Below are 6,159 nucleotides of genomic sequence, written 5' to 3' on the forward strand. Positions count from 1 at the left end.
GAAAAATGGAGCAGGAACAACAACTATCATTGAACTACAATTCAGATGACTTAGAGGTGTTGGTGACCTCCGTCGAGAAATCCAAATACACGTAACGCTTAGCTGGGGAGATTAATCCAGCTGATTCTGTTGTGTCCAGAGGAAACCCGCTGGTGGCTCCTCCTGTGCCCCCTCACTGACCCCGGCAGAAACCCCAGAAAGTTAATGAAGGCTGCGGGCTAACGTCATGATGTTTTTATGTATTTCTTGAATTAAACGATCTCCTTCTATCAAAGACTTGCATCAGGATGGGCTACTTTTGGTACATCATGCATGTGACATAATAATGAGACATTATCCGGCGTTACGTCGCCTACAGCCTTTCTACTAACGAGGGTTTTGTCATCAGACGCATCAATTAATACGTTCTGCCTGTTGACATTTTGTTGATGTTGTAAAAGCAATCAAAGAGCGGCCATGTGGATTAAAGGAGTTATTAAACACTAGCTGGTGGAAAAGTAAAGTTAGGAGAGTTTATTTAAGTCAGGATGCTTCTGTAAAACACTTTTCCCATCTTAAATTAGGAAATGAACACCGACTTAGGAACTGATAATCTGTAACGGCCTTTTTCCTACATCAGTTCCTATACGGCCCCAGTTCTCTAGATCCCTTTTCGCCTTTCAGTGTGAGATCACTGCAGCCAGAGGTCAAAGGTCACACTGTGACAGACCTTAAGGTTAAATGTTTTATTTATTTTTTTTTTTTTTACGTCTGAAGGACTTTAGGACCCAGAAGACACAACAATCAGTGTTTTTCGGTCTGCTGCTTCTCAAATTACCTCCGCCCCTCCCTTCCTGAACTGTGTGTGTGGAGGAGTCAGACTCGGAGGAAGGAGGTGGCATCAATTGATAAGCTCAGTGAGGTCGAGCTGCTGCAGCAGTTTCTCCCTCTTCATGTACTCATGTTAAAAAACGGGTTAAAATGTTGGCAGTAAATTATCTTTCTAATGATTTTTGGTGACCTCCTGACCTTTCTTCTCCATCGCCACACTTTAACTCAAACTTTACACTTGAATCTGGAGAGTAGTTGATCCTCTGCACACCAGCAGGAATACACGACTCTACATGTTGTACACAGTGTGCTGCAAGCTACCTCAAGCTTTTGCATGTTACACTGATATTGTACATTGTTATTGTGTGTATTTGTATTTATCCATATATCCATATATATACAACTCTATCTTACCTAAATATAATACAGTGTTCCTTTTTTATTTCTTCCTTTAGTGCTACTTTTCTAAACTTTGTTGTTTTTTATTTTAAATCTGTTCTACTTTAAAATATTTGTTCAAACATTTTTCTGTGTTTGTCTTTGGGCGGGGCTACAACTGAATTTTACTGAGCCAGACGAGGTTTAACAAGCTTTATCTGTGCACTCTCCTTTAAATAAACACATAAATAAACATCGGCATGTTAGCACCGCTGTGAGCATGTTGCTGTGCTGATGTTATCGTTCGGTACAGCTGCACACAGATGCTCGCATGCCTGTAGACTCATGTTAGCTCCACTAGTGTAAATGGATAAATGATCAGGATGTTGTATGTTTATCTTGTGGCTGTGATGAGCACTGCAGCCTGCAGGGGGCGCTAGCAGGGCTTCGGACTAGTGTGTTGTTTGTGAAAGTTCTCTCCTACAACATATAAACATGTAGTGATGTGTGTGCTGCTGTAATCAGATCAGCAGTCTGCTCGTGTCCGTCATCACTCTCACTGCTCTGATTCAGCCGTCACAGCGGGGATTTGTAAATTTCTGTTCTCGGATTGAAGCTGCCAGAGAGAAAAACAGGAAGTGTGCAGAGTGATCTCGGCCAGCCGACTTGTATCAGAGCCTGCGGGCCGTCTCCTGCAGCCCGCCTCGCTCCGCACAAACACACCAGCACTTCCTCATTCTTCACATTTCCGCCCCAAAGCCAACGAACGGCAAATATTTGTTTTTATCTTGAACAGGAAAGAGCCTGAGCGCAGCCCAAACGCTACTGCTGCTGCTGCTGCTGGAAATGTGTGATCATATTTTACCTCACCTCACCCTTTCACAAGAAATTCACTAGAAATGAGTAACTTGGAGCGAGACACAACAGTGAGGCAGAGCACTATGAGAGGATAAAGACATTGTCCTGAAGATGGCGCCGGAGAAAACACCACACCGTCATGTCCAGTCGTCATGTTCCCTCATCAGACTGACATGAGGGCTGTTGTATGTTCCTGGTAAACAGAATTTTCCTATTTGAGCTTTACATTTAAACTTTAAGGTGATATTCCTTTATTTTTATCTCCAGCACAGTGGTTCCCAACAAGAGGCTCCCCAAACTGAGCTCAAGAGATTAAATAGTCTTAAATAGTTTTTAAGGTATTTTCAAAGGCACGTTTATTAGCACATTTCAGCAACAAGGCAATTCAAAGTGCTTTACACAAAAGCATAAAAGCAACATTAGAAAAAAAGACAACAAAACTGGTCAATTAATTAGATAAACCTATTTGTTCACCCATAATTCTAAATCTAACCTTCCATTGTTTGCTTTTTTGGATTTCCCATCTTTCACACCAGTCAAACCTTGTACGATATTGATTTCCTCTTATTCACGATCTTCACCGTGAATCCAGATTGTTTGAGCGACAGTCTTGGTAAAAGCAGCAGGAGAAAAACGTTCAGCTCTACTCGGCCCTGCACGGACGCACCGTGACCCAGACAGCGGAAAACTATACTAGAGATTCCCTGTTAAAGAGGTGGTATTCTGCTTTTTGGCTTTTCCCCTCTCCTTTACTGAGTTATATCACTTTTTTGTGCATGTAACAGGTTTGCAAAGTGAAAAAGGCCAAAGTCCAGCACAAAGGTTCCCATCTCCCACAGAAAACTCTGCTCTGAACTGAAAACAGCTCGTTAGTAGTCCAGCCGCTTCCCTTTCATCCCTGTGACGTCACAGGGATGAAAGCTAAACGCGCCTCATATAACGCTCGCCAAGCGGCTACTCCGACACGCCCTCAGAAACAGCGAGCTGCAGCACACAGCTCTCCTCTCCCTTCCAAACACTAGCTACCCTCCAGGCAGTCAGTGGACATAAAGTTGTTCCTGTGATGTAGAGACAGAGCTCAGTTAAAACTTTATGGATACAGATTAATAACTCACCGCTCTGAAACTCTCGCTCCAGTCCATGTTGCCAAGCTGGTCGGCAACACGTACAGCTGAACCCGAGCTGTTTACCGGCTTCACGCTGACCCGCCCTTCTCTGCTCCTGATTGGCTAGTAGTCCTTAACTAGGAACTGAGCATGTGCAACTCCCAACAAAGCTCATTTAGAGACGAGATGTCTCACTCCATAGCTAAAATGAAGCCTTCAACACAGGGTGAAAAGAGGAGCCCGAGGTTACAATTGTTTATGTAAACTAGGTGTGAAAAAACATTCTTGTTAACTGAAATAAAAATAAAAACAAGGCTTTAAAAAAACAATAACTGACTGAAACTGTGCTTTCTGTTTGCAAAACTAACTAAAATAAACTAAATTTATAGAGTAAATGTCTTTTTGTCTATGTCAATTTATTTCATAGGTCCGACATAAGCCAGGTATTTTTGGTGGATATGAAATCAATAACTTCCAATTTCTAAGCTGTGCCAGTTTTTAGTCCACGCCCCCCACCTGGCATCAAGGGGCTAAAGTTGGGACTAAAACTAACACTAATAAAAACTAAACTAGCAAACATGCTTTAAATTGAAACTGCAAACAAAAAGTCCAAACGAAATCAAAATAAAAACTACTGATAAATGAAAAACTGTAAGAACCTTGTATTGAACTTCATCTGAGATTCATCTCCTGGGGAACAGGAACGTCTGCAAATGATTTCTAATCAAGCAGTCGGTTTTTGGTAGCTCTTCTTTTGAGGGGATTCGACACGTGATATATGTTTTTGGTAAAGTTCCCAACACGTTCTCATCCCAGGGCAGTTTGATGATCTGGGTACCATTTTAGCATCGTTTTTGCACATGTAGGGCTCCACGCTCAAGTTTGCAAGACTAAATAAGCAATGTCTGGTTAGACTTTCAAAACAAAACACGTAGTTAACGTTGTAAAACAGCACAGCACAGACGCTCGGTCAAGACCCCTTGGCGTCACTTTTGAACGCCCTGGGGACCCCTTGTGTGTCGTATTTCTGCGTTATGCGCTCCGCAGTTAAGTTAGCAACAATAAATATGCAAATATAAATAAAGTTAAAGTTAAAGTACCTGTTAATGTTGTGAAAACATCACAATTTGGTTCGGTTTAGGCACCAAAAGGACTTGGTTAGGTTTAAGAAAAGATCAGGGTCTGGGTTAAAATAACTACATTACGTACATCAGCTAACTTACGTAAGTTAAGTAACGTTACTTGCGCAACTTTTGTAATCTACATAACTTCAGTGTTGACTTTTTGTTTCACACGGGAAACAAACACCGGCCTCCTGGGTTAAAGTCCAGTTTCTTACCCACACGTCCAACCTAACCAACTCATTACTCTGACTTTTCTCCTATTTAACCCTATTTAACCTAGTCAACTGTTAGCCCATCTCCCTGACTTCCTGTCTGTGGCTCTCAGCTCCGAGCCCACTGGTTTTTCCCGAGACGTAAGTCCCTAAAAACACATCACAATTATGTAGTTTCTATTTTTAACAAACGTTGCTCGAACAGGAGGGAACAGTGCTTTTCTTGGGGAATATTTCCAGCAGCGGATGAATCTACATGTGGTGCTGTAGTGAGTATTTGGGGCAGCAGGACGGTGTATGTGGGACAGAATAAACTGCAGTGTGTGAAGGATCATGTGACCCTTGGCTGGAGTGAGGCTCACTGATGGGTTTTAAAACTCTGAAGAAATGAAAAATCCGATCAACAAACCTCGTCTCATCAAAGAGAATCTTTTTCAGTTTGAAGAAAATGTGTTTTTCACTCACTCAGCAGAGACAGTTGGACGTACAGTGGCTGCTGTGTTCCTGTTGTGTTAATGTTTGTGTTTTTCTCAGGACTTCGCGCCCTTCATCATCTCCTCCTCCTCCTCCTCCTGCAGTCAGGACTCCATGTATGGTCTGAGGGGAAACAGCTCAAACCTCCAGCCACCAAAAAGCCTCCAGCAGGGAGTGACTGTGCTTCCCCGGAGTCTCAGAGGGCGAGTCCTTTATTTTTAGAAGGAAGGAGGGCGTGTTTGTGTGTGTGTGTTTTTCCCTCTCTGTGAGGACGACCTGACAGTGATAGATGGGTCCTCATGTCTCTTCATGTTTGTCGGAGCCTCACTTTTAAATGTGGCTCTGCATTCATGTGACGGCTGAAGTTGTTGTTTGTAGATTCAGGTTTTTATATTAAATATTATTAACCACTAACATTATCTTTACTTTCTTTTTCTATCTTTCTCTCTTCTTATCAGTCTGATCTGTTTGTCTGCTTTAGATTTTTTTTTTCTTTTCCTCTTACTTTTTTCAATTCGTAAGAAGGGAAATTCCCATAATTGGAGATATAACTTTTCCTGCTACGAGTAACAATGGTGTAATGTAGCACATTAGAGGTTTTCCTCTGACAGTAACAACAGAGCCATTCAGACATTTTACTCGATCTCTCTGATCATACCTACACTGAAGTAAAGTTTTCACTGAGGTGAAAGTTCTGAGTACTTCCTTCTTGCAGCAGATGAAGTAAACACGTTCCTGTAAAGCAAAACAAAAACTACACGACTCTCACTGTCAGAACTCCTGGTTCTGCAAAAGTATCAAAAGAAAGTGTTCAGAAATCAGTTTTTATGATCAAACAGACCTGGGTTCTGTTGTGAGTGAAGTTGGTTTCAGATAAACATGTTAAATAAACTTTGTGAAACGTCTGGACAGATGTGACATGGGGTTTTTGTTTGCGGTTGCAGGTTGATCACAAGCAGCTTTCATTTCCTTAAACTGAGGCTTTTGTGGCCCTAAAGGCCCCAGTGTGCTCCACACAGGGTAAACCAAGCGTTGCTGGAGCACGTCTGCAGACAGGAGACGATTCTGCAAAAAAACCAAAACAAATTATTAGTAAAACTAATTAAAAATATACAGCATGTGGCATTATTTATTATAATAATAAAATGTAAACAGCACTATCAGACAAAAGTGCGAAGACTAGGACATGAAACACCA

General features: G+C 41.8%; 1 long non-coding RNA gene across 1 annotated transcript; it reads left to right on the forward strand.

Moving 5' to 3' along the window:
• Positions 1-1,729: 1,729 nt before the first annotated feature.
• LOC119902679 lies at positions 1,730-5,867 on the forward strand. The gene is made up of 2 exons (XR_005444350.1): positions 1,730-2,242; positions 5,023-5,867. It is a non-coding gene; the product is annotated as an uncharacterized LOC119902679 (long non-coding RNA).
• Positions 5,868-6,159: the final 292 nt, after the last annotated feature.

The sequence above is a fragment of the Micropterus salmoides genome, unplaced genomic scaffold (assembly GCF_014851395.1).
Source record: "Micropterus salmoides isolate LMB-PRFRI ecotype aquatic unplaced genomic scaffold, ASM1485139v1 Ms_hic_scaffold_14, whole genome shotgun sequence".
NCBI classification, from domain to species: domain Eukaryota; kingdom Metazoa; phylum Chordata; class Actinopteri; order Centrarchiformes; family Centrarchidae; genus Micropterus; species Micropterus salmoides.